Here is a 21,686-nt window from a genome sequence, read left to right on the forward strand (position 1 = left end):
TCCACCAACCCAAGATGATGATCAGGCTCAAGATGATGATGATGAAGATCAAGAGAATGAGCCACCTCAAGAGGAGGACAATAATCAAGGGGGAGATGAAGATAATGAAAACAAGGAAGATGATCAAGAAATTCATGGTTAAAGACCTCCACACCCAAGAGTCCACCAAGCATTCAAAGAGATAATCCCGTCAACTCCATTCTTGGTGACATTCATAAGGGGGTAACCACTAGATCTCGAGTTGCACATTTCTGTGAGCATTACTCTTTTGTGTCCTCTATTGAGCCTTACAGGGTGGAGGATGCACTAAGAGATCCGGATTGGGTGCTGGCTATGCAAGAGGAGCTTAATAACTTCACGAGGAATGAGGTATGGCATTTAGTTCCACGTCCTAATCAAAATGTTGTAGGTACCAAATGGGTATTCTGCAACAAGCAAGATGAGCATAGTGTGGTGACAAGGAACAAAGCCCGACTTGTGGCCAAAGGTTATTCACAAGTTGAAGGTATGGATTTTGATGAAACTTATGCACCCATAGCTAGGCTTGAATCAATTCGTATATTACTTGCCTATGCTACTTACCATGGCTTTAAGCTTTACCAAATGGACGTGAAAAGTGCCTTCCTCAATGGACCCATCAAGGAAGAGGTCTATGTTGAGCAACCTCCCGGCTTTGAAGATAGTGAGTACCCTAACCATGTGTATAAACTCTCAAAGGCGCTTTATGGGCTAAAGCAAGCCCCAAGAGCATGGTATGAATGCCTACGAGATTTCCTTACCACTAATGACTTCAAAGTCGGCAAGGCCGATCCTACTCTCTTTACTAAGACTGTTGCAAAAGACTTGTTTGTATGCCAAATTTATGTTGATGATATTATATTTGGGTCTACTAACAAGTCAAGTTGTGAAGAGTTTAGTAGGATCATGATACAAAAATTCGAGATGTCTATGATGGGGGAGTTGAAGTATTTTCTCGGATTTCAAATCAAGCAACTCCAAGATGGCACCTTCATCAGCCAAACCAAGTACATTCAAGACATACTTAAAAAGTTTGGAATGAAGGATGGCAAACCCATCAAGACACCCATGGGAACAAATGGGCATCTCGACCTCGAAACGGGAGGTAAATCCGTAGATCAAAAGGTATACTGGTCGATGATAGGATCTTTACTCTATTTATGTGCATCTCGACCCGATATTATGCTTTTTGTATGCATGTGTGCAAGATTTCAGGCAAATCCTAAGGAAGTTCACCTCAGGGCCGTGAAGAGAATCATGAGATACTTAGTTTACACTCCTAAGTTTGGACTTTGGTTCCCCAAGGGAACCACTTTTGATTTAATAGGATATTCCGATGCCGACTGGGTAGGGTGTAAAATTGATAGGAAGAGCATATCAGGGACTTGTCAGTTTCTGGGAAGATCCCTGGTGTCATGGGCTTCAAAGAAACAAAACTCCGTAGCTCTTTCCACTGCCGAAGTCGAGTACATTATCGCAGGCCATTGCTGTGCGCAATTACTTTGGATGATGATACACCCAGCCCAGGTGGGGTTGGCCGAGGCCCTACAAATTAGGGTTGCCAGGAGCCCAACAGTTCATTAAGCACACCCAACTTAGGGAGAGGCCCAATCTCCCCAAAAGACTAACCCAATGGGGGAAGGGTGGCTCTCCCTTTTAAAGTGGCTTCCTCCTCCCAAGTTAAGCGAGGTGGGATAATTTTGAGGCTCACACGGTCACCGTCCGACTACAATTGGGCGAACTGGGCCAATTGCGTCTTTGCCAACGGGTAATAGTGGATGATGTCCTCATCATTCTCACCTTCTTAAAATGGGCCCTAGCTCTGATACCAGATGATACACCCAGCCCAGGTGGGGTTGGCCGAGGCCCAACAAATTAGGGTTGCCCAGAGCCCAACAGTTCATTAAGCACACCCAACTCAGGGAGAGGCCCAATCGCCCCAAAAGACTAGCCCAATGGGGGAAGGGTGGCTCTCCCTTTTAAAGTGGCTTCCTCCTCCCAAGTTAAGCGAGGTGGGATAATTTTGAGGCTCACACGGTCACCGTCCGACTACAATTGGGCCAACTGGGCCAATTGCGTCTTTGCCAACGGGTAATAGTGGAGGATGTCCTCATCAGATGAGGCAAACCCTTAGGGACTATGGCTACAAATTGAGCAAAGTCCCTCTCCTATGTGATAATGAGAGTGCAATCCGCATGGCAGATAATCCCGTTGAACACAGCCGTACTAAGCACATAGATATTCAGTATCACTTTCTAAGAGATCACCAACAAAGGGGGATATCAAAATAGCTTATGTAAACACCAAGAATCAATTAGCCGATATCTTTACCAAGCCATTAGATGAGAAAACCTTTAGCAAACTTAGGAATGAACTAAATATACTTGATTCTCGGAATTTCGAATGAAACATTGCACACATAACTTATTTATATACCTTTGCTCATATCTCTTTCATATGGTACAAATGCATATTTCTTATCATCCTTGTGCCAAGGTTAAGACTAATGTGTTTTCAAGCATATTTCTATCCTTAGTCTTAGATTGCAAGGGAAATAGAGTATTCGACAAAGACAAGGCTTCCACTCCAAACTCTGACGGTATCACTTAACCTGTAATACCCAATTTGTAATTGGTAATAGATAATATAAAAAGGGGACACAATTTCACTTCATCTATAGGTGGAATTGACCTTTTTGTATCATCACATGTGAACCCCATATTTAAAAACAAACAATTATAAAATATATTCCACCAAATTATGCATCATGCTGGACTTTATTTTGTGTGCATTTTGTGACAATATAAAATAATGTAAAAATAAATATATTAAAATCCAAAGTAGAATTTAAGATCTAAAAGAAATTCTATAATTTAGAATATAAAGGAAGTTATATAAGTTAGAGAAAGAAAATATATGAAGATATAAAGATAAAAATAATACATATATAAAATATCTTCAAATTGGTACTGTTTATGGCACAAAATAATCTGAGGGTCAAAGTTTGTCACAAGTTTGAATTTAAACTAGGATTGAAAGTTGAATTGGAAAGTGAGAAAAGGGAATAAAAGAAATATATAAAAAGAAAAAAAAGGCAAAACCCCGCTTGGGCTGCGTCCCCAGCAATTCGACCCATTTCCCTTCATCCCGCACGACCCAACTTCACTCTCGCGGGCGCATCCCTACTGCGACTGACTGGGTGAGCCCGCTGGTCATCTCCGGCGCGCGCGCTGCGTAACTCGCTGGCAAGTGGGCTGTCCGGTCAGTGGCTATGCCGTCTGGCTCCCTCTCACTGCGCCACTTCCGTGGGGTCCCACCTGTCATCTCGCTCAGCTATAACCGACCGCGCGCACCTGCCGGGTTGTTGGAGCTCAAGTCTGCCTTCTCCTCCCCTCTCTGTACTACACATTGACTCCGCCGCCTGGACCGGGGCTCCCCGCAGTCCCCCATGCACGACCCATGGTCCGTTCTCCCCTTCTTCTACCTCCTCACGCGAGTTTAGCTCCCCAGAACCACCGCCGCTACCATTGCCGGGCCCACCGTCGTCACCTTGAGCCGTCAGCGTCGCCCGAGCTCCGGGAAGGAGTCCAAGGACTTCATTTGGCGCTGTTGATGCTCGCCGGGGACCGAACGCAACATTTAATCAACAGCGCCATCGACAATTGCTCATTGGAGTGCGCAAACCGCCGCGGCTTCAACCGCGCCGTGGACCTACCTCGCCGTCCCTCGATCGTCGGTAAGATTTAGACACCCGCTTTCGCCTTCGTTTGCGCATCGCGCAGCATGAATTAGATCGATGCTGGTAGCTCGGAACACCGGCCTGGCTGTCTTCGGCCATGGCGCCACCGCGCGGCTAACAGCGTCGCCGCACTCGGTCGGCGAGTTGAGGGGTGTGACTTGCACCGTGGATTCGGGCACGAACGGCTAAGATTTACATTCGCATAGCGTTTGGACGAGGCGATCCGGGACCGTCCGATTGCGACCGCGCGAATTTGGTGCAATGGCAGGGTTATTAAATCTGGGCCGTTGAGCCGGCGTCGGGTGCATCAGATTAGATCTAGGGCTTTTGAAATCGTGACCGTTAGTTATGGATCGGGCGAACACATGGGTGAGAGGATTGAGCGATGCTTGGGATTCAATTGTGGTCCTCAGATCTGATCTAAGCAGCCCATCGTGGCCGATACCCCTTCGTGGGGGCAGTTTTACTAAAGAGTCCTCGGGGTTCTGGGTTATAAACCCGCGTGATAGTAGACGCGGCCCGATCTTCTGTGAGATACAATAACTTGATTGAGTGGAGATCTTGACGTTGATGATCCAAGGCTCCGAGCGAATGGTTCCTCGCAATCACTACACCACGGCTCCGTTGTTTATCACCCGTGACACACGAATGACCTCGCCACGAAGGCTTATCCCTGCAAGCGCAATCAAGAACACAAGCAAGAACAGGAAAGAAACGCAACCAAAATTGTATTGATTACGGGATGGGGTCTCACAAGCCGTTGACGACGACACTGTTCGATGACAGAATTGATCTAAGCAAAACCCAAACCTAAATGTGGCGGCGGCTGCTGAATAAATAAAGTATTAGGGCGTGCGTGACCCCTGGACTCACTCCTAATGGGCTCCGACGTGATACACGGGCCAATGGCCCAACAGACGGTGTCGCAGCACCAAAACAGAATCTGAACGCTGACTTGTTTTGACGATTCCTGTTGACTCCGGATGAATTTTAGGGTGGAACTAGTTGGGTTGGTTAGATAATCTCCTTATCTTTCCAACCATATCAAGTCCATCGCAATCGGAGTCCGGATGCATCCTGGGCGTCCATTTTAGTGCAAACTGGTCCTGAAACCTGAGATGGAGTCGCAGCCGAGTCGGACTTGATCTCCTTCCTGTTGTGGCCGCCCTTGCTGCTCCTCCTCAACACCTTGGCCTTTCCCAAGTCCTTGCTGGTCCTCTCCAAGGTACCTAATCATCAAAACATCCATGGCCCCAAGCATAAGCTCTGAAACACAATTGACTAGGGTAGAACGTACCTGGAGATTTAGCTGTCGTGCACGAGATCGTGTTATCTGTCAATTAATTGTATGTATAGAAGTGATGTCCTCATCCTCCTCCTCCTCTTGAATTGGAGTCGTCCTCGACTCGATCTCATCTTTGTCACCCATATATGGCTTCAAATCTGAAATGTTAAAGGTGGAACTAACCCAAAAATCTGGAGGCAACTTAGGAGGTAATCCAGGGGGTATCTCAGAGGGAGACACATCCATATACTCTTGCAAAAGGTTAGCAATAGCCGGGGGCAAAGCAATAGACATATCATCAATGGAATAGAAAACATTTTTGCACACTAAGGCATAGCAAAGTCCAATAGAGGCATGTAACTCATCAAGATCAGATTTAGTGGCTAGCAAAGTAGGAGTTTTTAACTTAATAGGTTGCTGATTTTCAGAGTTCAAAACACCTTTTTGCTTAGCATTAGTCTTTTTCTCATGTTCAAAGTGGACAATTTCAGTGGGAGTCATAGGAAGCAACACAATTTTCTTTCCCTTATGCATGAAAGTATATTTATTAGATCTACCATGGTGAATAGCATTAGTATCAAACTCCCAAGGACGTCCTAGTAAAAGAGAGCAAGCATCCATACTCACCATATCGAAATCAGCAAAGTCATGGTAAGAGCCAATAGAAAAATGCACCCTTGCTGTTTTTGTTACCTTGAACTTACCACTGTTGTTAAACCATTGAATGTGATAAGGGTGGGGATGCTCTCGTGTGGTCAAGCCAAGCTTCTTGACCAACTCAACGTTCACCAAGTTGTTGCAGCTACCACCGTTAATGATGGTATGTACAGGGCAATCCTTGACGATGAGGAACATGTTGAAGAGGTTGTGGTGCTGTCTGTTGTCGTTGTCACTAGCCGTGGCACTCAAAGCTCGTTGCACAATCAAGGCCTTATAGGTATCGGTCGCTGTTGTACCAAGAACCTCTTCATCACCATCATAACTCTCTGCAATGTTAGCTCCAACAGTATCTTCATCTTCAACATCAGAAGCACTAACATACCCACCATCACCAGTAGCAATGTATGCCCATTTGCTGGGGCAATCTCGCTGAATATGGCCAAGTCCCTGGCAGCGGTGGCACTTGATGTCGGAGGAGCGGCCTGTGGAAGAGGTGGTCGTAGCAGGTTTTGCTGCAACACCCGAAGGCACCAAGGACTTGCTGTCGTCGTGTCCCTGTGATGCCGAAGGTGCGGTGCTGCGTGTGCCGCTAGTGGAGGAAGATGTGGACGTCCGTACGCCCGAAGAGGATGACACCTTGGCTGGCACCGGTGGCTGGTGTGGCGTGAAAGTGCTGCTCCTCCGCTGTTGATGACCCTGCAATTCTTTTTCTGCCAACATAGAAAGACGGAACAAGCGTTGTATAGAATGATATTCTTTATAATCAACAATATCCTGAATCTCTCGCCTCAATCCCCCATAAAACCTAACCATTTGATCCTCCGGATCCTCAACTACCCCACATTGTAGCATACCTTTCTGAAGCTCTTGGTAGTATTCCTGTACCGACATGTCTCCCTGATCTAAGCGTTGCAATTTTTTTGAAGATCACGTCTATAAGAAGGGGGAACAAAGCGAGCTCGCATATCCACTTTTAACTGAAAGGGAAATGTGCCATTGGGAAATTTCTATTATGTTTTGGTGATTAAGTGCCCAACACATTTAAATAAGCTCTCATGTGCTAAAAAAAGAGAGAAGTGATAATCAAAGCAAAGGTATGTTTCTAGACTTAGTACATTGGTTTTTGTGTACTAATATATTTGTCTAAGTGCTAGAAACAGAGAAAATAAGAAAAGAAAAGAGATGCAAAAGACTTGGCTTGGTACAGCCAAGACTCAGCTCAGTCTGGCACACCGGACTGTCCGGTGATGCACCGGACAGTGTCCGGTGCGCCAGGCTGAACTCCGGTGAACAGGCCGCTCTCGGAAAAATTTGGCGGCGTACGGCTATAATTCACCGGACTGTCCGGTGGTGCACTGGACTGTCCGATGAGCCAACGGCCGCCAGCGCAACGGTCGGCCGCGCAATCCACGGGCGACGCGTGGCCCTCGCCAATGATCGGTAGGGGCACCGGACTGTCCGGTGTGCACAGAACAGTGTCCGGTGCGCCAATCAGCCCGGAGTTGCAACGGACGGCTGCACCAGAATAGGAAGGAGATCGCGCACCAGACATGAACAGTGGTTATCCGGTGGTGCACCGGACTGTCCGGTGCGCCACCTGACAGAAGGCAAGAATTGCCTTCCTTGTTGACCTCCAACGGCTCCTAGCTGCCTTGGGGCTATAAAAGGGACCCCTAGGCACATGGAGGAGTCACCCAAGCACACTCTAAGCATTCCAAGTCTTCTAGTCCTCACTTTCACGCAATCGTTCATCGCTCTTGAGATTGGAGCACTTTTCGAGTTGTAAACTCCCCGCACGTGTTTTGTGTGCTCATTTTCTCACTTGTGTGCGTGTTTGTGGTGTGGATTTAATTCTAGTGTGCGTTGCTCTTCCCAACCTTACTCCGTGCTTTTCTTTGTGATCAATTGTGTAAGGGCGAGAGGCTCCAACTTGTGGAGATTCCTCGCAAACGGGAAAAGATATAAGGAAGAATACCATGGTATTCAAGTTGATCATTGGATCACTTGAGAGGGGTTGAGTGCAACCCTCGTCCATTGGGACGCCACAACGTGGATGTAGGCAAGTGTTATACTTGGCCGAACCACGGGATAAACCATTGTGTCTCTTTTGTTGTCTTTCTCTGTTACTATTGTGATTCGCAAGAGCTCGCTCTATAGCCACTTGGTTCTATTGCGCTAACATCTTTATAACCAAGCTTGTGGAAATTTAGTGTTGAATTTTACAGGATCACCTATTCACCCCCCTCTAGGTGCTCTCAATTGGTATCAAAGCCGTTCTCTTCACGTAAGGGACTAATCGCCTAAAGAGATGGATCCTAAGGGAAAGGGGATGGTGGTCAACGATAAGGAAAAGGAGTCCTTCCTCAACGAGCCTAGAGACGACAAGCCCACTGACTCTGGCTCGAGTCACAAGAAGAAGGACGGGAAGAAGAAGAGGCGCATCAAGAAGATCGTCTACTACTACAGCGATGAATCTTCTTCTTCACCAAGAGACGACGATGACGAGAAAAAGAAACCGGTTAATTCAAATTATTCATTTGATTATTCTCGTATTCCTTTTAATTCCAATGCTCATTTTCTTTCAAATCCTCTTGGTAAACCTCCACACTTTGATGGAGAGGACTACACTTTTTGGAGTCACAAAATGCGTAGTCACTTATTTTCTCTCCATCCTAGTATATGGGAGAAAGTTGAAAATGGAATACATTTCAATAGTACCGATAACCCTGTGTTTATCAATGAGCAAATTCATAAGAATGCACAAGCTACCACAATTTTGCTAGCATCCTTGTGCAGGGACGAGTACAACAAGGTGAGCGGCTTGGACAACGCCAAGCAAATCTGGGACACCCTCAAAATATCACATGAGGGAAACGACGCCACCATGATCACCAAAATGGAGTTGGTGGAAGGCGAGCTGGGAAGGTTCGCCATGATCAGGGGAGAGGAGCCAACACAAAATACAACAGGCTCAAGACCCTGGTCAACAAAATTAGAAGCTATGGAAGTACAAGATGGACGGATCACGACGTCGTTCGTCAAATGCTAAGGTCATTCACGGTAATTGACCCCCATCTTGTTAACCTTATTCGTGAGAATCCCAGGTACACCAAGATGAGGCCCGAGGAGATTCTTGGAAAGTTTGTGAGCGGGCGCATGATGGTGAAGGAGGCCCGATATGTGGACAACGCTCTAAACGGTCCACTTCCAGTCCATGAGCCTCAAACCGTTGCCCTCAAGGCAACCAGCAGCAGGGAGACGCTACCAAGCAAGGTGGCACAAGTAGAGGCCGCTGGCCTCAACGAAGATGAGATGGCGCTTATCATCAAGCGCTTCAAGACCACATTAAAAGGACGCAAGGAGTACCCCAACAAGAATAAGACAAGGGGAAAGCGTTCCTGCTTGAAATGCGGTAAGACAGGTCATTTTATTGCTCAATGTCCCGATAATGAAAATGACCAGGGGGAAGAAAGACATGCGAAGAAGGAGAAGAAGAAAAGCTATAGGAAGGCTAAAGGCGAGGCACATCTTGGAAAAGAATGGGACTCGGACTGCTCTTCATCCGACTCCGATGATGAAGGACTGGCAGCCTCGGCCTTCAACAAATCTTTGCTCTTCCCCAATGAACGCCACACTTGCCTCATGGCAAAGGAGAAAAAGGTAAGCGTTCGAGAAACCCCTAAGTATACTACTTCAAGTGATGATGATTCTAGTGATGATGAAGTAGATTATTCTAACTTATTCAAAGGTTTAGATAGAGCAAAGGTAGAAAAGATCAATGAATTGATTGATGCTTTAAATGAAAAGGATATACTGCTAGAGAGGCAAGAGGACATTTTGTATGAGGAACATGACAAATTTGTTAGTGTTCAAAAGTCTCTTGCCTTAGAGATTAAAAGGAATGAATTACTATCTTCTGAGTTATCCACTTGCAATGAATCTATCTCTAGTTTAAAGACTTTGAATGATGATTTAAGTGCTAAGCTAGAGGTAGCTAATAAATCAAGTTCATGTGTAGAACATGTTGTAATTTGTAATAGATGCAAGGATTTTGATATCAGTGCTTGTGATGAACATCTTCCTTCTATTGCTAAATTAAATGATGAGGTGGCAAGTCTTAATGCTCAACTTAAGACTTGCAAGGTTGATTTTGATAAGGTAAAATTTGCTAGGGATGCCTACACTATTGGTAGACACCCCTCAATTAAGGATGGACTTGGCTTTCGAAAGGAAGCCAAGAACTTAACAAGCCAAAGGGCTCCCATTTCCAACAAAGAGAAAGAGAAGGCCCCTATGGCTAGTAGCGTTCAAAAGAATCATGCTTTCATGTATAATAGGAAAATTGCTAGTCATAATAGGAGATATGATTATGATGCTTATGATTCACATGCTATGTTCGCTTCAAGTTCCAATTTTAATAGTAGGCCTAGGAGAAATTTTGTGTCTCATGCTCCTAGGAAAATGTGTAATAAACCTACTACTATCTTTCATGCTTGCAACACTACGTTTGTACTTTCATGTAAAACTAAAAAAGTGGTTGCTAAAAAATTGGGATCCAAATGCAAAGGAGACAAGGCTTGCATTTGGGTACCAAAAGCTATTGTAACTAACCTTGTAGGACCCAACAAGAGTTGGGTACCTAAAACCCAAGCCTAATTTGCCTTGCAGGTTTATGCATCCGGGGGCTCAAGCTGGATTATCGACAGCGGATGCACAAACCACATGACGGGGGATAAGAAGATGTTCACCTCCTACGTCAAGAACAAGGATTCCCAGGATACGATTATTTTTGGAGATGGGAATCAAGGCAAGGTCAAAGGTTTGGGAAAATAGCCATCACAAGCGAGCACTCTATTTCCAATGTATTTTTAGTAGAGTCGCTAGGCTATAATCTCCTGTCTGTAAGTCAATTGTGCCACATGGGCTATAATTGTTTGTTTACAAATGTTGATGTATCTGTCTTTAGAAGGAGTGATGGTTCATTAGCGTTTAAGGGTGTACTAGATGGCAAACTCTACTTAGTTGATTTTTCGAAAGAGGAGGCCGATCTAGATGCATGCTTAATCGCTAAGACTAGTATGGGCTGGCTGTGGCATCGCCGTCTAGCACATGTTGGGATGAAGAACCTTCACAAACTTCTAAAGGGAGAGCATGTGTTAGGACTAACCAATGTATGCTTCGAAAAAGATAGACCTTGTGTAACTTGTCAAGCAGGAAAACAGGTGGGAAGCACTCATCACAACAAGAATGTGATGACTACATCAAAACCACTGGAGCTACTACATATGGACCTTTTCGGACCTGTTGCCTACCTTAGCATCGGGGGAAGTAAGTATGGTCTTGTTATTGTTGATGATTTTTCCCGCTTCACTTGGGTGTTCTTTTTGCAGGATAAATTAGAAACCCAAGGGACCCTAAAGCGCTTTCTAAAGAGGGCTCAAAACGAGTTTGAGCTCAAGGTGAAAAAGATAAGAAGCGACAACGGGTCTGAGTTCTAGAATCTACAAGTGGAGGAGTATCTTGAGGAGGAAGGCATCAAGCATGAGTTCTCCGCTCCCTACACACCACAGCAAAATGGTGTGGTAGAGAGGAAGAACATGACACTTATCGACATGGCGAGGACGATGCTTGGAGAGTTCAAGACGCCTGAGCGGTTTTGGTCGGAAGCTGTGAACACAGCTTGCCATGCCATAAACCGGCTCTATCTTCATCGCCTCCTCAAGAAGACCTCAGAGCAAGTTGATCTTGATGACATAGATGAAGATGATGTTCCGACGGCTGCAATACGAACCATGGCGATTGGAGATGTGCGACCACAGGAACAACAAGAGCAAGATCAACCTTCTTCCTCAACAATGGTGCATCCCCCAACTCAAGACGATGGACAGGTTCCTCAAGAAGAGGCGTGTGATCAAGGGGGAGCACAAGAAGAACCAATTATGGAGGAAGAAGCACCACAGGCCCCTCCAACTCAAGTCCGAGCGACGATCCAACAGAATCACCCTTTTGACCAGATTATGGGTGACATAAGCAAGGGAGTAACTACTCGCTCAAGATTAGCTAACTTTTGTGAGCATTACTCATTTGTCTCTTCTATTGAGCCTTTCAGGGTAGAAGAGGCCTTGCAAGATCCGGACTGGGTGTTGGCCATGCAGGAAGAGCTCAACAACTTCAAGAGGAATGAAGTTTGGAGCCTGGTGCCACATCCCAAGTAAAATGTTGTGGGAACCAAGTGGGTGTTCCGCAACAAGCAAGACGAGCACGGGGTGGTGACAAGAAACAAGGCTCAACTTGTGGCAAAAGGTTATGCCCAAGTCGCAGGTTTGGATTTCGAGGAGACTTTTGCTCCTGTGGCTAGGCTAGAGTCTATTCGCATTCTGTTAGCCTATGCCGCTCACCACTCTTTCAGGTTATTTCAAATGGATGTGAAGAGCACTTTCCTCAATGGGCTAATCAAGGAGGAGGTGTACGTGGAACAACCCCCTGGCTTTGAGGATGACAGGTATCCCGACCACGTTTTTAAGCTCTCTAAGGCGCTCTATGGACTTAAGCAAGCACCAAGAGCATGGTATGAATGCCTTAGAAATTTCTTAATTGCTAATGCTTTCAAGGTTGGGACAGCCGATCCCACTCTTTTCACTAAGACTTGTGACGGTGACCTTTTTGTGTGCCAAATTTATGTCGATGACATAATATTTGGTTCTACTAATCAAAAGTCTTGTGAGGAGTTTAGCAGGGTGATGACACAGAAATTTGAGATGTCAATGATGGGCGAGTTGAACTACTTGCTTGGGTTCCAAGTGAAGCAACTCAAGGACGATACCTTCCTCTCCCAAACGAAGTACACTCAACATCTTCTCAAGAGGTTTGGGATGAAGGACGCAAAGCCCGCAAAGACGCCAATGGGAACCGACGGACATGTCGACCTCAATAAAAGAGGTAAGTCCGTTGATCAAAAGGCATACCGGTCTATGATAGGGTCATTGCTTTATTTATGTTCTAGTAGACTGGATATTATGCTTAGCGTATGCATGTGTGCTAGATTTCAATCCGATCCAAGGGAATGTCACCTTGTGGCCGTTAAGCGAATTCTTAGATATTTAGTTGCTACGCCTTGCTTTGGGATCTGGTATCCAAAGGGGTCTACTTTTGACTTGATTGGATATTCAGACTCCGATTATGCTGGATGCAAGGTTGATAGGAAGAGTACATCAGGGACGTGCCAATTCCTAGGAAGGTCCCTGGTGTCTTGGAGTTCTAAGAAACAAACCTTTGTTGCCCTATCCACTGCTAAGGTCGTGTATGTTGTCGCAGGACAGTGTTGCACGCAACTACTTTGGATGAGGCAAACCCTCCGGGACTTTGGCTACAATCTGAGCAAAGTCCCACTCCTATGTGACAATGAGAGTGCAATCCGCATGGCGGATAATCCTGTTGAACATAGCCGCACTAAGCACATAGACATCCGGCATCACTTTTTGAGAGACCACCAGCAAAAGGGAGATATTGAAGTGTTCTATATTAGCACCGAGAACCAGCTAGCCGATATCTTTAACAAGCCTTTACATGAGAAAATCTTTTGCAGGCTGCGTAGTGAGCTAAATGTCTTAGATTCACGTAACTTGGATTGATTTATAGCATACATGTGTTTTATGCCTTTGATCAAGTTACTTTATGCATTTATGACATTTATTGTTTATTTATGGTGCTCAAGTTGTGCAAGAGATCCCCGGACCTCACAAGTCCATGTGTGAATGATGCACATATTTAGGGGGAGAAGTGCTACACCTTGACCCTTTGAGACTAACCTTTGTGGTTAAGTGTACTTAATGTAGTCTCAAGGGTGAATTGAAAGGGAAAGGTGAACTTGGACCATGCAAAGACTTCCATTGCACTCCGGTATTAGTGTACTCACCTCCAAGTTCATTCTTAAGCTTCTATTGCCTTTTTTGCTCTTAATTGACATTTTTGGTGAGGCAATGGGGTTAAAGGGCCAATAATGATCTCGTTTTAGTGCTTAATGCCAAAGGGGGAGAAATTAAGGCCAAAGCAAATGGATCAGCTACCACTTGAGAATTTTGAAAATAGTAGAGTTAGAATTTTTGATTTGTCCAAAATACTCTTATTGCAAAATTTGGTCCCTTGTGGGGAGAATATATGATTATGGGAAAAAGTGGGAGTTTTGGCACTCGATCAATTTTTCAATTGGAATATCTCTCTTTGTGCCTAAACATGTGTGTTTGACTTAGAGATAGGAAAATGATTTTGATTTGCAAAAACAAACCAAGTGGTGGCAAAGAATGATCCAAATATGCCAAATTACAGTCAAAAACAATTTGGTCTTCAATTTGAATCGATGTTGCATGTTTTGCATTGCTTTTTTGAGGTGTTGGCATAAATCACCAAAAAGGGGGAGATTGAAAGGGAAATGTGCCCTTGGGAAATTTCTATTATGTTTTGGTGATTAAGTGCCCAACACATTTAAATAAGCTCTCATGTGCTAAATAAAGAGAGAAGTGCTAATCAAAGCAAAGGTATGTTTCTAGACTTAGTACATTGGTTTTTGTGTACTAATATATTTGTCTAAGTGCTAGAAACGGAGAAAAGAAGAAAAGAAAAGAGATGCAAAAGACTTGGCTTGGTACAGCCAAGACTCAGCTCAGTCTAACACACCGGACTGTCCGGTGGTGCACCAGACAGTGTCCGGTGCGCCAGGCTGAACTCCGGTGAATAGGCCGCTCTTGGGAAAATTTGGCGGCGTACGGCTATAATTCACCGGACTGTCTGGTGGTGCACCGGACTGTCTGGTGAGCCAACGGCCGCCAGCGCAACGGTCGGCCGCGCAATCCGCGGGCGAAGCGTGGCCCTCGCCAACGGTCGGCAGGGGCACCAGACTTTCCGGTGTGCACCGGACAGTGCCCGGTGTGCCAACCAGCCAGGAGTTGCAACGGTCGGCTGCATCAGAGTAGGAAGGAGATCGCGCACCGGACATGAACAGTGGTTGTCCGGTGGTGCACCGGACTGTCCGGTGCGCCACCCGACAGAAGGCAAGAATTGCCTTCCTTGTTGACCTCCAACGGCTCTTAGCTGCCTTGGGGCTATAAAAGTGACCCCTAGGCGCATGGAGGAGTCACCCAAGCACAATCTAAGCATTCCAAGTCTTCTAGTCCTCACTTTCACGCAATCGTTCATCGTTCTTGAGATTGGAGCACTTTTCGAGTTGTAAACTCCCCGCGCGTGTTTTGTGTGCTCATCTTCTCACTTGTGTGCGTGTTTGTGGTGTGGATTTAATTCTACTGTGCGTTGCTCTTCCCAACCTTACTCCGTGCTTTTCTTTGTGATCAATTGTGTAAGGGCGAGAGGCTCCAACTTGTGGAGATTCCTCGCAAACGGGAAAAGATATAAGGAAGAATACCGTGGTATTCAAGTTGATCATTGGATCACTTGAGAGGGGTTGAGTGCAACCCTCGTCCATTGGGACGCCACAACGTGGAAGTAGGCAAGTGTTATACTTGGCCGAACCATGGGATAAACCACTGTGTCTCTTGTGTTGTCTTTATCTGTGACTATTGTGATTCGCAAGAGCTCGCTCTATAGCCACTTGGTTCTATTGCACTAACATCTTTATAACCAAGCTTGTGGCAATTTAGTGTTGAATTTTACAGGATCACCTATTCACCCCCCTCTAGGTGCTCTCATTAACGCGTTCCATGTTTGTGGTGCAGCACGTGTGTTAACTAGTTCATTCCACCAAATGATAGCAAAATCTCTAAATTCACTAGTGGCTTGTCTAACCCTATGCTGCTTAGGAACAAGATGGGAATTACATTTTTGTTCTACCGTCATCTCCCAGTCTAAGTAAGCTTCAGCATCATAAGAACCCATGAACGGTGGAATAGAGAACTTAATCTTAGCAAATGGATCATGGTCTGGTTGAAGATTATGATGACGATGTCTACCATTACCTCCCATACCTTGTCGATTACGTGCGAAGCGTTGTGACAGCGGTGCATAAACATCGTCGTCGTCATCCACATGAGAGTGAGATGGGGCTAGAGTTGGTGGTGGGGGACAAGCCTCCAGTACGTCCATGCGTGTAACAAGTTCATCAACTCGTCGATCAAGCTGCTCATAGGATGTTGAGGCAGAGTCCCGGTATTTTTTAAAAGCTTCAGTCATTGCGCGCATCATCTCCTTCAATTCCATCTGAGAGACACACTCATCGTCGTTAAGTTTAGGCCCCTTGTCCTTGTCCATTTGATTCTTTGGTCCTGTCATTGTTAGCACAAAATAGAGACTAAAAGGCAACAAACAATGTGAACCCTACAACTATCTCTCAGGGTGGTGGTGGAGGTGGTGGAATACAAATTATGAAGCGTCTTACCCCGCTCTTACAACGTTCTTACGAGCACTGCAGGTGGCAAACGGTGACCGGTGTGACTGTCCAACGAGCGTGGGTGTGATTGCAAAGGAGTACCTGTTCTGCTCGAGAGAAAACTGGAGCTATGGGAAGGCTGACTAAATATATATATGTGGCACACAAGTCAGTAACAGATAGCAATGCTGAATAAGTGTTCCAAGTACTCGTCCTAGTTGCTGGCCTAGAAAATGTAATAGAACAGTTGGACTAAAGCATAAGAAAGGAGGTACAAGTATCTAGTGGGAATGGCGGTTATGTAAATAGAGCAGATTTTTCAGCACTAGTAGAAATCAAAGGCGCGTTTCCAAAGGAGTACCATAAAAAGAGCTCGAAATATTCTGAATTTTTTTACCACTGATCCAAAAACACAAAGGATGGAAGCACTCTAAATTTCACTTGAAACAGAGTTGTATTATGGCCTAGAGAAATTCACAAAGGATCTCTGAAATTCTTGAAAATACTTAAACAATTTTTTTAATCTTCCCGGAATAGAGTCAGGAATCTGCTGTAAAAATTTGAGCTCAAACGGAGCACCGAGCGAAAAGTTATGCCCGTTTTACGGAAGGTACCTCAAGTTATGATTTTCAAAGGCACAAATCGGCAGGAACCGAAGCGGCGGCTATGGAGCACAGGGTCGGTTTTAGAGATAGGATTTGTTTTCTTGATATGGTTGGTTTAGATACATAATATGTTTTGTGGATATGGTCGGTTTTAGAGATAGGATCTGTTTTGTGGATAGGGTCAGTTGTAGATATAGGATCTATTTTGTGGATAGGGTCGGTTGTAGAGATAGGATCTGTTTTGTAGATAGGGTCGGTTTTGTAGGATGGAAGTGGATGGACACAATCAAACTGAACCAAAACAAATCTAATCCAGCAACCAAACTCAACTAGAACAAGAACTCAGAACTGCGGACTCTAAAATTGAATTGTGCAAAGGCTAAGGCGATGGTTTTAGGTCGGAATAAAAACTGATCGTAATTTTTTTGGCTTTTTGTGGACTATGGGACAAAACAAAACTAATCTAAAGGTAGGATTATACCTCACGAGCAACCTAGAAATTTGATACCAATTGATAGTAGATGCGGCCCGATCTTCCGTGAGATACGATAACTTAATTGAGTGGAGATCTCGACGTTGATGATCCAAGGCTCCGAGAGAACGGTTCCTCGCAATCACTACACCACGGCTCCGTTGGTTATCACTCATGACACACAAATGACCTCGCCACGAAGGCTTATCCCTGTAAGTGCAATCAAGAACACAATCAAGAACAGGAAAGAAACACAACCAAAATTGTATTGATTACGGGATGGGGTCTCACAAGCCGATGACAGTGACACTGTTCGATGACAGAATTGATCTAAGCAAAACCCAAACCTAAATGTGGCGGTGGCTGCTGAATAAATAGAGTATTAGAGCGTGCGTGACCTCTGGACTCGCCCCTAATGGGCTCCGACGCGATACACGGGCCAACGGCCCAACAGACGGTGTCGTAGCACCAAAACAGAATCTGAACGCTGACTTGTTTCGTCGATTCCCATTGACTCCAGATGAATTTTAGGCTGGAACCAGTTGGGTTGGTTAGATAATATCCTTATTTTTCCAACCATATCAAGTCCGTCGCAATCGGAGTCTGGATGCATCCTGGGCGTCCATTTTAGTGCAGACTGGTCCTGAAACCTGAGATAGAGTCGTAGCCGAGTCGGACTTGATCTCCTTCCTGTTGTGGCCGCCCTTGCTCCTCCTACTCAACATCTTGGCCTTTCCCAACTCCTTGCTGGTCCTCTCCAAGGTACCTAATCATCAAAACATCCATGGCCACAAGCGTAAGCTCTGAAACACAATTGACTAGGATAGAACGTACTTGGAGATTTAGCTGTCGTGCACGAGATCGTGTTATCTGTCCATTCATTGTATGTATAGAAGTGATGTCCTCATCACCACGGTCCGTGGTGCAGTGCCCTGGGTCTTTAAAAAAACTATGGTTTAGTGTCACACCCGGTTTTAGAAGGCAAACCGAATGCGAACCATGTACGTGCCAGGATCAGTTATTCACGTACACAGCAGTTACATAATATGGACATCATCACACAGTGCTCAAAATAGTATTAATAAGGAAAATAGTCGATTACATCATACGTCTGAGACGTCCATATAGTTCTTACAATAAATCAAAGTGTGGAAAAGAAACGTAGATAAACGCGGCCTTCACAGGCAGCCGACTGGGGGTTGCCACTAACCCACACCTAGAACTCGTCGTAGTCTTGGAACTCCTGGAAGTCTCCTTCCACAGCTTCATCTTCGCGTGAGCAGTGGTTGCAATGCTGACAACCTGGGGGGGGGGTTTGGTGTGTAGAGCAAGGGTGAGTACACATCAACATACTCAGCAAGTATCCTGTTTGGCTGTAGTGGACTAGCTGTATGTGGGGATAAGTCAAGCAGTTGCTTTTAGTTGGTCAGATTATTATTTACTAGTAGAAAGCCAAGTTTTAGCATTTACCCAAGTTATTAACCCAAACGTACTCCTTTCCAAACGGAAAGAGTACCACTTACCAGCACCATAGTCATAACCAAAACCATCAATCTCATAACCACCTGTACCAAAGTATCTCTGATCAAGTACCACTAATCACTGGAGCTCCCTTGGCCGCTCATAACCGCGAGCACGGCTGATATATCAGTTTTCAAACACTCTGCAGAGGTTGTGCACTTTACCCACAAGCCGTGATTCCCATTCTGCCCGGAGATCATGACTCTCCATTGATCACTACCAAGGTGACCCAGCAGGGCATCACTATGTAGCCTTTACAAAGATTCCCCGGGGCTGTAGCCACCCGTTAGGTTTCCTAAATGCACCGCACTCCTCCCCAAGGGGCGAACCCAAACTTGGCAGAGCGAGCCGCATACACCGAGCCCCATTGACGGCACGACGGCTAAGTGAACTACACCCCGGATCCTCTAATTATTCAGCTAAGGGCACCCCATTCCACCCTCATGGTTGCACTATTTTCCCGGGCGGTCATCCATAGAACAGGTCCTTACGGAGAGGCACTCGAGAAACCGCTCGAGCCCCCTTGATGACCACAAGTACCACATCATAATAAGAGAAGGGAAAAACAGCGTATCATAGATATTCTCATCATGTTCATTGATTAGAGTTAAGCAATAGCATAAAGCTAAACAGTAATAATCCAACCCAAATAGGTAAACAAGGACATGGATAACAAAAGCTAGTCAATCCTTAGGCATAAATGTGTAAAGCGGGAGGTGAATTAAATAATGAGTAGGACATAGATAGGTCAAGAGACACTTGCCTCCACCAAACGACTGCTGCTCAGGGGCTTCTCCTGCGGGTTCCTCGGGCTCTTCAACCGGATCGTTCTCTATGCGAGCGCAAACATACATACATCCACATATTTAATACCAAAGAACAGTACACCATACAATAGAATGCAATAAGTAAACAGACGTTCTACGCAGGCTCGCGAGTACGGTTAAGAGAGAAAGAGGAAAAGACAGTCGAGAAACGATAACGTTACATGATTATAAATTAACCACTCGCTTAATGGAAGGAAATTTAATGTAGACACTATGTTTAGCGTAAAGTAAAGTCATGTTTTCATGTCTAATTATTATAAGCAGGTGGAGATAAATAAAAGGATGGTCGCGCGGCGAGACGCGCGACAAAGCTCTCTAAAACAAATTAAGAAGTTAACGACTCGTCGCGCGACCGAGCACGCAACGAGACACTTCGCCTTAGTTAAGAGGAGACGTTAAGCGTCGCGCGACGAAGCGCACGACGGCATACGCCGACTAAACTGAGTCCAAAGTGGAACGTCGCGTGAATACACACGCGGCGTTACACCTTAAACAACCTGAAACAAAATGGATCGTCGTGCGACGAAGCGCACGACGCAACACAAGATAGAATCTGAATTTAGACAAATCCGTCGCGCGGCGAAGCGCGCGACGCAACACGCTAATTAACGAATAATCACCGCGAGCGCGGACGAGCGAAGATACGGTCGGGCGAGGCCGGGACGGGGGAACGGGCGGGCGAGCTGGGGCCAGGGCGGTTGAACCGGCCAGGGGGGCGGTTGAACCGGCCAGGGGCGGGGGCGCGCGGGCGAGCGGGGCTCGCCGCGCCGCGGGAGGGCGCCGGGCCACCACGGCCGGCCGAGCCGAGGGGCGGGGCCGCGCGCAGGGGCCGGGGACGGGCGCCGCCGCGCCGGGGAGGGCCGAGCGGGGGCCGAACGCCGCCGGGGAGGGAGGGGGAGGGGCCGAGCGGGGGGCCGAGCGGGGGCCGAGCGCCGCCGGGGAGGCCGGGCGGGGCCGAGCGCCGCCGGGGAGGGGTCGAGCGCCGCCGGGGCGAGGGAGGCCGGGGACGGGGAGCCGAGCACCGCCGCGGGAGGGAGGCCGGGCGGGCGAGCCGGGGGCGGGCGCCGAGCGCCGCCGCGGGGAGGGCCGAGCGGGCGGGCAGGGGCGCCGCCGCGGGGAGGGGCCGAGCGGGCGGGCAGGGGCGCCGTCGCGGGGAGGAAGAGGAGGGAGAGGGAGAGAGAGAGAAGAGAAGGGGAGGGGAGGGGGGCTCACCTCGGGGTCCAAAATCCGGTGATCGCCGTCTCCAAATCCTAGGGCACCACGGGGAGAGAGAGGTGGAAGAGGGAGAGGAGAGGTTGTTGCGCGGGAGATCCAAATGAGAGAGAGAGGGGAGGGGGGCGCATGGGGGGTTTTGGGCGCCAGGGGCGCGCAGGCCGGGGCGGGCCGGGCCGGACTAGGTTGGGCTGGGCTGGGCCACTTCGCGGATCGAAAACCCACGACGAGCGCGACCACTAAACGGAATTAAATCGCGAACCGAAATCCGGAACGGAACGAGACGAACATTCAACATCAGACAAAGAAATGTGCTTCGGCATGATGCAACACCCATGAGACTTAGGTTTTGTTTTATACATGACACGGACACCTGCCGCTATACTGGTTTGAAATTGGGAAGAAAGAGCAAACGGGGAAAGAGAAAAGAGAGTAACGCCCGAATTTGGTGAGAGAAAAGAAGAAAAAATTCTACCCCCAAATTCAGGGCGTTACAAACCTATCCCCCTTAAAAGAATCTCGCCCTCGAGATTCAGGGTTGGCTAGCAAAGTGCTCAGGGTATTTAGCCATCAGATCATCTTCACGCTCCCAGGTTGCTTCCTCCTCAGAGTGATGATCCCATCTGACTTTGCACATTCTGATGGTCTTCCTTCGGGTGACTCGGTCTGCAACCTCAAGGATTTGCACTGGCTTCTCAACGTAGGTCAAGTCCTCCTGGACTTCAAGACCTTCCACTGGCAACTGCTCTTCTGGCACACGCAAGCACTTCTTCAACTGAGACACATGAAAGACATCATGCACAGCTGACAAATTCTCTGGCAAACTGAGCTGATAGGCCACTTCTCCACGTCTTGCAAGAATCTGATACGGACCAATGTAGCGGGGTGCTAGCTTGCCTTTCACTCCGAATCTTCTGACTCCTCTGATCGGTGACACTTTCAGATAGACGAAGTCTCCGACTTCGAAACTCA

Source organism: Zea mays, chromosome 8 (assembly GCF_902167145.1).
Source record: "Zea mays cultivar B73 chromosome 8, Zm-B73-REFERENCE-NAM-5.0, whole genome shotgun sequence".
Lineage (NCBI taxonomy): Eukaryota > Viridiplantae > Streptophyta > Magnoliopsida > Poales > Poaceae > Zea > Zea mays.